The sequence below is a fragment of the Aphelocoma coerulescens genome (genome assembly GCF_041296385.1).
Source record: "Aphelocoma coerulescens isolate FSJ_1873_10779 chromosome Z unlocalized genomic scaffold, UR_Acoe_1.0 ChrZ, whole genome shotgun sequence".
Classification (NCBI taxonomy): Eukaryota; Metazoa; Chordata; class Aves; order Passeriformes; family Corvidae; genus Aphelocoma; species Aphelocoma coerulescens.
The window spans coordinates 59,434,609-59,447,972 of NW_027184085.1; positions in this window are offsets into that span (position 1 = coordinate 59,434,609).

Consider the following 13,364-nt stretch of genomic DNA (forward strand, 5'->3'; position numbering starts at 1 on the left):
TCCTGTTCCAATGCCTGGCCAGCCTTCTGGTGAAGAGTTTTTTCCTAATATCTAATCTAAACCTCCCCTGGCACAACTTGAGGCTATGTCTTCTCATCTTGTCAGTTGTTACCTGGGAGAGGAGGCTGATCCCTACCTCACAACAACCTCCTTTCAAGCAGTTATAGAAAGCAATACAGTCACTACCCTTGTCATGTTGGCCACGCTGTTTCTGATACAGGCCATTGGCCTTCTTTGGCCACCCAGGCACATGCTGGTTCATGTTCAGCCACCTATCAACCAGCACCCTCAGGTCCTTTGCCACTGGGCAGCTTTCCAGACACACTTTCCTCAGTCTGTAGCACTGCCTGGGCTTGATGTGATCCACAGGAAGGACCCAGCCCTTGGCCTTGTGGAACCTCATGCCACTGGCCTCAGTCCATTGATCCAGCCTGCCCAGATTCTTCTGCAGAGCCTTCCTGCCCTCCAGCAGATCAACACTCTCACCTTTGTTCTTCTTTGTTCTTCTAAATACATTAAATGACAGTCTTTTTTGCTCGTTAGACACCTTTATCTGAAGCCAGTCCATGTTTTTAATACACGTATGATTCAAACCGCAACAGAGGCATGAATGGTTCAACAAGTAGATGCTTCTTCAAACAAGACTTATTTAAGTAGAATCATAGGATCATAGAAAATCTTAAGCTGGAAGGAATCTGTAGGATCAGCAAATCCAGCTCCTCACAGGACTACATAAAACTAAACCACATGACTAAGATGTTTGATCAGATGCTCCTTGAAATGTGCCAAGTTTGGTGCTTTCATCACTTCTCTGGGGAGTCTGTTCCGGTGACTGACCTCCCTCTGGGTGAAGAACCTTTTCCAAAAGTCTAGTCTGAACTACTCCTGACACAGCTTCACCCCATTTCCTTGACTTCCACTGCTGATGACCAGACTGAGATTGACATCTTCTCTGCTGCCCCACTTGAGGAAGTTGCAAACCATGATGAGATCTTTCAGCTATCTCTTCCCGCCATTGAACATGCCAAGTGACCTCAGCCACTCAAGTCTTGCCCTCGAGACTTTCCACCATGTTTGTTGCCCTCCTCTGAACATACTCTAACAGTTTGATGTCTGTATATATTGTGGCACCCAAAGCTGCACAAAGTTATTGAGATGGGACTTCAATGGTAGTTTAGAGTGGGATATTCATACTAAAGGTGTGTTTCCTTCCCTACCAGTGAAAAGCCACGAAAGACCAATAAAACCAGCAGAAGAACCATATTAGAGATAGTAATAGGCTGCAATTAGCTGACCTCTTCCTTCAAGAGCAGTACTTCTTTTTACCCTCCTCTGTGGCCCTGTTCAAAGTCACACAGGCTCTGAGAAGAGGTGGGATTTTCCTGATGGAAAACTGAGACATGTGGGGGGATAGCTGGGATAGAGGTGAAACAAGGGCAGGAAGACTCAATTCCCATGAATTGGCTGCAGAGTCTGTCTGCTTAGCTGTCCTGCCCTACAGTAAGAAAATGTCTGCACTGCACAGCAGCTACAGGGTGCCCTGGTTCGTACATGTTCTTTCACTTCTCAGCTACACACTGTTTGTCTTTGGAACCCATAATTGCTTTTAAAATCTCTGTTTGATTTTTTGGTTTGTTTTTCTTAGTTTGGTTTTTGGTTCGTTTCTTTTGTTTGTTTGTTTGTTTGTTTGATTGATTGGTTGGGTTTTTTAATTTTGATTTTTTTTTTTAAAGAAATCTGGGCAGGCAGGGAGTGTGAAGTCACATGATCTGAGGAGGAGGAGGCACAAGAGGAGACACAAGAGCCTGGAGGCTTAGAACCTTTATGGAAATGGACATCAGACTATACATGCTTAAGTTCAGATCTGATCTAAATATGTTGATTTTATTCTCATAGCTACAGTTCAATTAATTATCCAAATTATTATTCCCAATTCATATGCCCACTAACTGAAACTTCATTATCATTTCATATTTGGAAAACTTATGAAGAAGATGAATGTCACAGATGCATAGGCCACCAAGGTCCTGTGTTTTGGTTTTATTTTTTCAGCACAAATCAGTCCAACACATAAAAATAACAGAAAAAAATTATTTTCCTATACCATCTCAGCATAATTCATGTGGACATAATATACTAATTAGCAGGAAAATTTTCCATCTTCATTAAAGAGTGATTAAAAAATATTTATTTGGGATGCACTGTATCTGCTCTGCTCTGAGCAGCTGACTGGCATAGACTAACTTATCATAGATATTGAAACTGTAAAATCTTTATATTTACAGTTACTCTGTTAGTCATCACTTATTCCATTTTACAATGGGAAAAAATGACGACTGACTCCAAATTTCCAAATTTTTTTTTTAAATACATGTTGTGGTCTCAAGTCATTCAGTGCATATACAGTACCAGACACAGTCTTTTGGGGAAAAAGTGAGTATTTCCCAGAAAGCAGTCCTGAACTCATGAATATGGCCTGCTACATGTTTTAAAGAAATGTTATACATACTGGAGTGTGAGCATATTAAAAAGAGAACACTGGTGCCATTATCTTTATACTCTTGCTCCACATTGCTTTTCTGAGGGTTCTCTAAAAAGCATTTTGTATTCTGATTAATAATGAGCTATAGCAAGCTAGATAGAATATCTATTTTGTGGCTATAATATACTCTTTGGAAAATTTTATACTGTTTCTTTTTTGTTTAAGTGGGACAGGAATCTCATTGTATACTTTTCATTTATGAACCAGGCTGTGATTTACGTCCTTAATCAAGAAAGTGTTTAAGTGTTTGTGCAACTTCAACAACATGTATGAAACACACAAAGTTATTGTTTTCCAAGTCATGTTCACTAAAAATGAGCTTATTCATATGCCTTCCTTCACTGGAGTCTGCATTCACACAAACTGGGATTTGACTCCGTTCTTCCTTACTAATGGAGTCCAACCCATAATGCAGACATTGTGTTCCTCGGATTTTTCTCTAAAGTTCCATGTTATTTGCCAGTGGCCTACATAATGCATGGACAGAGTCAGGAACTTCAGAGATACGAGGTAAACCCTCTACACAGCAAGCAGGGAAACAGTTAGGGAGTGGTCAGCAACAGAAAATGCAGGATACACAGTCTATTGGTCCGCATGCCTAGGAGATGTCCTGCCCAGAAAGGTGCTCCTCTGCAGCTCCTCTACCCAGCAGACAAGGACTCTGACTACCCCACGCAAAAGGCCCAGGTTTAGGACAGAAATCAGGTTTCTGGCTGCTGTGGAATGCTGAGTCTGAACCTTTTTTAAAATGAGAAGACGGTGCAACAACCTCTCTGCTTTTGAGATAAACCGTCCTACCAATAAGCTACAACATTGCTGGAGCACACAGCCCTACTGTGCCAAGATGTATTTTTTTAAAAAGTCAACATTCTCCTATGCAAGAGGAGTGTATTCAAATTAGCTTGACCTCTTGGTTTATCATTTTTGTATTCATTCACATCTGTGCACTAGATAAATCAAATGTATTTGAGTACCTAGCCTTCTCATCAGGAGGCTCGGGCAAGAGTAGGTGTTTAATTGTTCAGGCCAGGGAGAAAGTAAGATTTCAAGAGGTGAAACTATAAATGTATAAGGATCTTTACTTTTCAATGGAAAGCATTTTCAGGATATTCTGAGCAATTCTGGGGATGCAGGTTTCCATTAAGAGTTTTTCCATATTGAATTTGAGCATACATGCTTAACACTGGCTTCAATATTTTATAAAATAAAAACAGATAATAATCTAAGAAAGGAGCAAAACAATTATAACATGATTAATTTTTTAGGAGTTCCTTAACACATACATCTAGCCCATTTAGCTGTGGAGATAGGAAACTGCAGCCTCTGGAAGAATTTCCATAGGGGATAAGACGTTGAAAAGAAGTAGAGCAATACACTGGTTACAGACAAGTGCTGGTAAGGTGATTTCACAGTGTTTGCTGCAGCCATGCAAAAGAAAAGGTAAGATAAGGCTAAAGATTATCCTAAATTTTTATTTTTCTTCCTTAATCAGTTAATGTGTTGTTTCTTGTATATTAATCTTTCTGCTTTACAAACCAAAATGTAAAGACATGTTCATGCTTCTCACAGAAAGTCACCACTTTCCTATTCCAAAATGTTATTTGTGATATAAATTTTTCTTTTACTGTATCTAGAGGTTAACTACACTAGCATTTTACAACAAGAACACAACAAAATTGGGAACGTCTCAACTGACAGATTAACTTTGTAGCACATATTAATGCATCTCACTGTAAAGAATCATTCAGTTTTTACTGTGCCAGCCAGCAGAAACTCAGCAGAAACTCAGCAAATTTTTGTGGCAATTTTCAGCTATTCATCAACATGGTAGTGCACACCCACAATTGGCATGGAAAATGTGGTGTGAAACAACAGCAGATGATGGATTATGATGATGGTAAACAACAATGATAATGGCTATTGATTTTTTTTGGAGGGACACTTCACTGCATATTGTATGTGTAAACAGTGACACAAACAGCTGGTGTTACTAGAAATGGTGAGTTCACATAAGGAAACTGAACATTGCAAATCTTTCCATTCATGGAAGTCAGAAATGTCAATTCTATTTCCCATGTGCATAAGAGTTGAACATATCCTGCATTGCCTGCCTTTGTTTTTTGGGGATTTTTTTGGGTGGTGGTGGGGGGAGGGGGGGTGGTTTGGTTTTTTTTTTCTTTTTTGTTTGTTTGTTTGTTGGGTTTTTGGTGGGTTTTGGTTTTGTTTTCTTTGTGTGTTTTGGTTTTTTGACAGAGTCTATAAACTATATATAATAGTTTGAAATTACATTTAGCAAAAAGCTTGATAATATCAGTCATCAGAAAGTTGTAACCATGACTTAAGTATTAAAAAGTGTGAGGCCAAGTCAGTTTGTACCAATTGCATACTGATAAACAGGGAAGAAAGTTTCAACTAAGTTATGAGTAGGTACATTTTTTGTAAGAAATAAATGGTCTTTCTAGACAGTTCAGATTCCTTTGTTTTTAAAAATTTGCATGCAGCATGTATCTACAGTGCAGAAAATAACTTGTAATCTGAGAAGTAGCAATAGTACCTAGTAAAACATTCAAGGTCAATATGTGCTTGGCTGACATACCTCAGGTTATTATTGTTAAATGTGAAAAATTAAAATCAACACCAGTCTCCTTGGTTAGCTCCCAGACTTTTCAAGCTGCAACTTTAATGATTTGTCTTATCTGACTTCAGAGGGACTGCTTAAAATGAGGAATGTGAGCAAAAGTTTAGAATACTAGCACTTCAATTACAATGTAATATATGGAACTTATCTTTTATCACTTCACATTTACTCTGCCTGTTAATTCATTTTTATTAGGTTTACTGATACTACTTCATATCCTGAACAACAGCAGTTATTGCCATCCTAACTTTAAATTATGTCTAGATTTTCCCCACATCTCGTTTTCAAAATATTGAGTGATTTTTAATAGTGAATTGGGAGAATATGCCTCCTCCATTGCTTGCACTTTTGTATGGGATATGTAGAGAGATAATAAGGGGGTTTTTTTAGCTTTGGGAAGCCTGGAGTCTCATTAAGTGATGGAAGGGAATGTCTACCTCTAACGTGCCACATTAAAAATATGCTCAGCGTAGAATGGCAAAAATCCAGTCTACCACAGCATGCACTAGTCACTCAAACTGCTAATGTCAGCCCTGAACTTTTGAAAGTGTTGGCCTCTGTGGAGTGCAGCCAGATTTCCCATGTTAAGTAGAAGGCAAATATGTTGAAACAAATGCAGCATTTCCCCACCTCCATGGGAGAACAAAGATATTGGTCTATAGCTCTGCTGGTGGCCAATTTCTTATATATTTTCATGGATCTTTCAAAGTGGCTGGAATGTTTGATGTGTTATGACTTCCTTTGAACTCTAGGAACACTGCAGTCTTGTTTGTATTGCTGATTTTCATCTACTACTTCTGTTGCATTTCCTCACTCTCTTTACAGGGGAGGAGAGTCTTTCTTTATGATAGAAATTCCCATTCTTTTGTTAATGGGTACAGACCTGTATTTAAGTTACTTCTTTATGCTGTTTACAATAATAAGATTGTTTTCTTTTACTCAACTACCACTTTATATTTGTTGATATGAGGACAGGGTATCTTGCTAAGAGGTAACTCTAACTGAATATATTTCTCAGGTCTAGCTGAAATGTTTACAGTTTTTTCCATATAATTTGGAAGACAAAAACAAGACAGAAAGGAGAAAGCAAAAGCTAAGTACTGTCCTGTTTCAGACTGGCTTTTAGGTGTCAGCTGGGAGGAATGGGAAAGAGGAATGAAAGAGAAATAAAGAAATTTAAATAAAAACAGAGGAGCAAATCATTCAGCTTCCCGTCAAAGCCCACTGACTCCAGTCTGGGAAATATGTAGGACGATGAAACGGAGATCACACACCACCCCATGCTCCCACACCCTCATTGAATTATCTTGTCATATCACAAGATAGAAAGCAGCTCTTTAGTAAGAAAGTGATCTTTTGCTGTGACTTGAACAAAGCAGAAGGAGTGCATGGAAAGGCAGACATCAGGGTTTGGTGAAGATGAGCCTAACACACGATTTGCACAACTATTCTGCATGTAACATCATTAAACCAAAACGGTCATATCTTAAAATTGTAATGATTTATGGGTGGTGATCATCTTTTCAAAAGCATAAAATAATTTGAAAAACTTTGCTAAGCCAGTGGGAATTAATGATGGTTTTTGAAGCCAGTGGTTCACTAAGTAGTCATATTTTGGTCTCCAGTTTAAAAAATTACCTTTCTGGCATGTTCCATTTAGCATGTGTAGTGAGATTGTTTGTATGCCATAGAGAACACTGTGTATTTCCTACACATAGATGGATGTGCTCCCTAATGACTATCTCCCTCTCCTGAAAGCTTACACCATCAACAAGATAATCTCAGATCAGATGAGAGAGGCAAAAACTGTTTTCCTGTGGACATTAATTACTTTATTGCTTTTATGAAAAACCTGTAGTGTTTCTATATTTTCAAGCAAAGACTGACATTTTGTATCTGCTTTTCCTTGGGAAAATAACAAAAATTTTAAAAAAACACGAACTAAATGTCAGCCGAGTTTGCAAGGCTTTGCAAATAACAGACTTCAAATTGCAAGTGCTCAGCAGAGGTTGTCAGCGGTTTGTCAGAGGTTGCCAGCTAAATTTGCCAGAGATTCCTGCTGCAACAAAGCCATGCAAGAGAGAGAAGGGCACTGAGGCGTAGCAAGACAACCTTGCAATTCTTCCTACTGGCAGCCAAGATAGATAATTGTGAACAGGAAAAACCCAACCTTCACGGTGCTCCTTGCTAAAAAGTAGGAGCGTGAAGCGGGAAAACACAGATCGGAGCAGAGGGAGAAAGACAAACAAGCAGGAATGACATGAAAGCAGACTGAGAAAAAAACAGAGGAACAGGGAGGAGGTGTTTCACAGACAGAAGGGCATGATTACTATAGCAAGTTGTGAGGAGCCAGGACAGAATTTGTGCTATGACTAGATGTTTCTTTGTACCCTCAAAGCTTTGGGTAGCATCCCAAAATCAATGGATTTCTTTATTCCTTTAGTGCTCTCGAGTAGGTATGGAAAATGTGTATCAGGCCTCCTGGGGTCTGAGTTCCACTTGCTGCCAGTGTTGGTGGTAGGACATATAAGAGAGAGTTGTGACTTGCATTTGTTTTAGTGCCTGATGACATAGGAGTCAAAATTACTTTTTGTGGTAGAATTCTAGTATTTCTGTCCAATCTAAGGCTGTCTTCAGAAACACAAAACAGGAATACAACTGTGCAATTAAAGGCTGTACCAGAGCATACATACAAAAATAGGAAATTAAGATGGCATGTGAATAACCCTAACGGTAAGACTCTTTGACTTTTAATGTCTCTACTTTGCAGCTGTAACATTTTTAGTGATGGTTTTTTGTGCCTTGGTATATGTGTATTTTTTTAATCAGAAAAATTTGTAGAACTGCTTAGTAACTGCTACACGAACACTTTCTTTTTCTTGTCTTTACCCATGGAGTGAGGTGACTGGAATGTCTATTTTTTCTGAGTGTGCCTTGGAGAAATATACACAATGAATTAACAGATTTTGTTTTTGCAGTTAAATCATTCATAAAATTAAAAGCAGGGTACTGAATTTTCTTTTGATGTGTTTCCGTTGTTTCACATGGCTGTAAGTTTGAACACTGCCTTTTTTACTTTTTTTCCCCTTCTTTTTTGTTATTTTTACCAGTCTGCCTGCTGCTAATTCTCAGCTTGTGGCAGAGGAACTGAGACATGAACATATGCTCTGAAAGAGAGGCTCTTTCACATTTGTATTTCAGAGAGTTTTGTTGCTCCTTGAGCCCAATAACCTCACAAATTAATTCCTTTTGCTTGTAGTGACATCTGTTGGTGAGGGCAGAGCTGATTAGCTGAGGGGGTGGCTTCATTGAGGCATTTATATGCAGCAGATGTTTCTTCTCTCTTCCCACCATCTTATTTCCAAGAAAGTGGAAACGTTTTTGGAGAATTGATATAAGCCTCGTTTACACAGATAAATTTAATCCCTAAATCTGGATATCTACCATTGCTGCTAACTATGGTGCCTAAATGACCACTGGGCCAGGGTTATTAATCACTAAGTCTATAAACACAAGAACAAGCAAAAAATAGATTTATATAATAAAAGGATATTTCTGGCAAGAAAATCCTATTCCTTAGTTACTGTGTGTGCACACAATAATTGCTCCCCATATCCTTGTAGAACTCTGCACTGAGACAAAGGAAAAAAATATGAAAAGAGATACTTCAAAATTTGAACCATAGGCTTTATTAAACCAAAGAAAACAGTTGCATTCTAAGAGTATCAACATTTTTACTTTATTGTTTTCTTCTATTATTTTTTTTCCTATGTTTTGTTACTGCACTAAGGAAAAAAATCATATGTTGGCTTCCAAGTATTTTTATGTTTATGTTCCGTTGTTGGTTTTAACATTAAAAAAAAATCACTTCTCTATGAACAAAGTCACAAAGTTTCAGAAACTTTCAAAATCTCAGGTAATGCTTTTGTATATGCAAGTAACTATATGACAGACAACAGTTGGTTTTTACTTTTGAGACAAAATTGAAATATAAACTCTTGTTTGTCTTGGACCACATCATCTTTTTCCATGTCTGAAAAGATACGTTTGCTCCTTTTTCTGTACCCCTTTTGACAGTTACTATTATGGAAATATTTCGGCAACTAATACATGACTGTCTTTTCAAGGAGCGAGTTTGGGGCATCTTTTGAAAGGAAAATGTTATCTAGGACAGTTTCTTAGCTTCAGTTGTGTGCAGTAAGAATGCCACAGCTTGAGTACAGTGAAAAGCATTCGTGTACTTTCATTTATACAAAAATAAAGAGTTGATTCTATTGTGTGTAATTCAACCCACCAGTGTGGGTTATATATATAACAGTGTGGGTTATTATATATGTGTGGTCTTTTTTTAAATGTGATTTTATTATTTCCCTTATAATTTTGATGAGAAGCAATTTCTTGTTTCTGTGATTACAAATGGTGTAGGACAAGATGTAGAGCAGTGGCAGCCACACATGTTCTGCAGCAGGATGAACACTCTGAGGCTGTGTTTAATAGCCCCAGTCTGTTATTATCTTTCATCTCACATGGTAAAGTTGCAGCTTCTAAACACTAGTCAGGTATCTCTAATGGCCCACAGCATACAACATTAAAAAAGTGGGGTAGGAGGTGGGCTAAGGAATCAACATCAGATTAACAATTCCCACCATCTCAGGCCTGAGATACTGAGCATGATACTTTCCTCATATCTGAACTCTAGTACATAAGTAAGAGGGCCTGCACATGGGAAGAATATGCATGTTCTTTTTACCATGTGCATGTGGTAAACCATGCTGACCACAAAATACAGTTAGACCACTCAAAAGCAGTTGAGATTTTTGTCAGACTTCTCCATTGTTAAACTCTGTTACAAAAGACTGACATATGTTTTACTCAAAAGTCAAGGGCAGGGGGGCTGTAAGAGTCTATCCATTATTTTAAGATAGCATGAAAAACAGGTAACTGATGGTATAAAAATCTTACCCTTTAATTTGCTATAGAGAAGTTCAGAGAGATAACACCTCTCCCTAAAACAAAATGCAAACCAAAAATACTAATCCTCAAATGTGAAAAGTGCTCATCTGTTCTTGTAGAAGATTTTTCCTTAAACAAATTGCACTGATAAATGTTACAACATTGTCTGATTTAAGTCTCAGTCCACTTGCAGTTATTTGAGCTGTGATCTAACTCAATTGATTTAACTGTAAATGTGTTGGCTGTAGTGGTAGTGGGTGACTTCAGGATACTAAAGAGATCAAAACCCAACTTCCCTTGCAGCATGGATCTGCTTTAGACATTGCACAACTATTGAAGATGAAAGCTGGCAAAATATGAAAACATGGTGCCAAGAGAAAGCAGTGTTCTTTATTCATATATGTCCTTTGGGATCCTCTTTATAAAATAATCTGATTCTCTGACAATCATTGTCTACCCCTCCTAAACTTAACTGTTAAAATACCTAACAGATGGTCAAATGTACCAGTAAGAGCTGATCCAGATTCTAGGGGGAGGTGTTAGTATAAATGCTAAGGTGTCTAAGTGTCTGCTGAAATGGGATGTTGACATTCACATTTTCTAAGCAGCCATAGCTATGAGCGGGAAAAAATGTCTACTAACATCACATAAGCATGTCAATAAAAGGAAATAAAAGTGACAGAAGGTTTGGTAACAGGCTCACCATCAATATATATCATACCTTAATTCATAATATTGTTCAGGACAAATTTCTCATATTTAAAAGTGCTGTTGATTTTTTCAATATTATCCTCTCCTCATGAAGACAGTTGTCAGGATATTTTCATGGAATTGCTTTTGAGCCATTTAGCCACTGAGGGGCAGGGGGTGTTTTTATTTTGTCATTTTAAATGTCACCAAAGTTTGACCCCTGGATTTGATAACTTTCATTTACTTACCTACAAGAAGAAACTATCTATTTCTAAGTAGCTTGGAAACCTCTACTAAAAACTTGATACTATAAATTGAAACCAAAGTTTTGAAAATATTGTGAAGTCATAGATATGGGCATTATGCAGAGTTATTTTAGCATGTTTTAGTAGACTGGATCAGTATACTCTTCTATGAGGAGTTCCAGAGCTCCTCTCTCTCCCTGTGCTCTTGCTGCAGAGGCTGTTGTCATGGTTTTGCAGCTACTTGCTGCAAAAAACTTAGGGGATAGTTTGCATGAAATCTTATTGTGAGTGTTCCAAGGCTCTGAACATTCTCCCTCGAAAAGAAGAGTGGTTTGGTTGGTTTCTTTCAGAGTAGATGTTTGAAAAAAGTATGGTAAACAGGAAAAAAGAGTCATAAATCACTATGTAGCTTAATTTTGTATTTAACACATCTGAGAATTATGCTGTTACACTTTATTATGTCTTAGTTTATTTGTCTGTTGCTGTGCCTGGCACAGATATACTTTCAATATGAGGACAAATAAAAGAATAAAAGCAATGGGACTGAAAAAGCTATACAAAGGAGTATCACTCGCTGCTGCTTTGTGAACGTTGGGAAGTCTGACTTGTATTTTCAAGACTCCACTACCTTTCTCAGTTACCCAATACATTCTCTGCAGCTGAAAGAAGCTGGATTCAAAGCCCTTTTCATCCTGTGGGATCATGTACCCCTTTGCTAAACCCTGAGACTCCAGGCTAGCTGCCAGCACTGTGGCATGAGCTGCAGCCTCCCAAAAACCCTGCCCAAGCTGTGGCTTCTTTCTGCAGCTGGGGGAGCAAAGAGCATGTCCCTGGGACCACCAGATCCACAGGGAGCTGCTGTCCTCTGCCAGGCGCAGGGTTTCCACTGGAGGACAGGGAACTGGCAACACCTGGGGTCCCTGGTGAGCCCAGGCAATGCGTGTGTGCTGGTCTGTTGGCTGGTGGTACTGGCTTCTGCTTTCGCAGGCAAAATGTGCAGAACTCCTCGTTTCTGCTGAATCAACCATTGCAACACTATTTGCCCATGAGCTGGCTGAGAGAGCTGGGTGTCTGAGGTTCCTTTCACACACAACCGGTTAAGATAACAGGCTGAACAATGAACCCAGAATAATCAATGGAAATTGTCAGCATTTTTTTCCAAAGAACTACCACCACCAGAATTCTCAGAATTGAAATTTTTCTATTTTTTTTAAGAGTCTCTTTTTTAGATGCTTTTATTACTTTTCTTTTTGTTTGTTTCCCCACTAAGAAAAAAAGAAATTGAAAAATCAGTGTTTTCTAGTTGCCTTCCTTCCTTTGTCAGCAGAAAATGTAAGCATTACCATTTTTTGAAGCCTAAAAATGTCTTTGACATTTTCAAGATATTTTGAAAGCAAATCCACAGCCCAATTTGGTCTTGTGTCTTACTTATAAAATAAAAGTTCACAATCTCAAATTGTGGTAATATAATCCCTAAAATATATATTATATATATATAAATATATAATGTATAATATAATCTCTAAAACCATAATAATTTCTTTTTATATTACATAGCAGAAAGAGAAAGAGTTGTTGCCATCAAATAATAGACAGATTGAGCAAGAGATGAGTTGATGCATGTCTTTTCCCCACAGGTCATTTTGACACCAAAACAGACAAGGAGGTGGGAATAAGCCACATTTATAATTTTTTTTTTCCTGATAAGACAATACAGAGATATTTCTGTTGACTAAATGTGACCACTTGCTTGAAGAGAGTGAGAGGAAGGGAGCCCTACATAGGACTCATGGACTATGTTGTTGTTCGCTTTTGATGAAAGAGTTCAGCAAACAGTGTTGTTTAAGCTTTCCAAGCTGTCAAAATTCATTTTCAAACATCACATTATAGTTTCTATTTCAATTGTATAACTAATAATTCAGTACCCATGTTAGTTTTTTCAAAGATACATTCTTAAATATAATTGATATAATTTTGCTTTTCGCATTATTTAAGTAGAAAAAGCCAATCATATATTAGTTTTAGCTGTAAAATATGCAGTATAATTATGCATGCAATTACAGCATAGTTGAGGAGATACAAGATGTAAAATAGCAGCGGTGCCTAGACTTCAACAATATTGTCAGGCCCATCAATCTACACCAAGAAGGGGCTAAGATCTTCTATGGTCACCAGAATAAACTAGTGTTAGAAGAGTTTAAATCCAGCATGAAGTTTTTTCCTTGAGTCATGAATATTTTTCTCTTAAAAATGTGCATAATGATGATAATATCCTTACTTTCATGAATACTTTTGA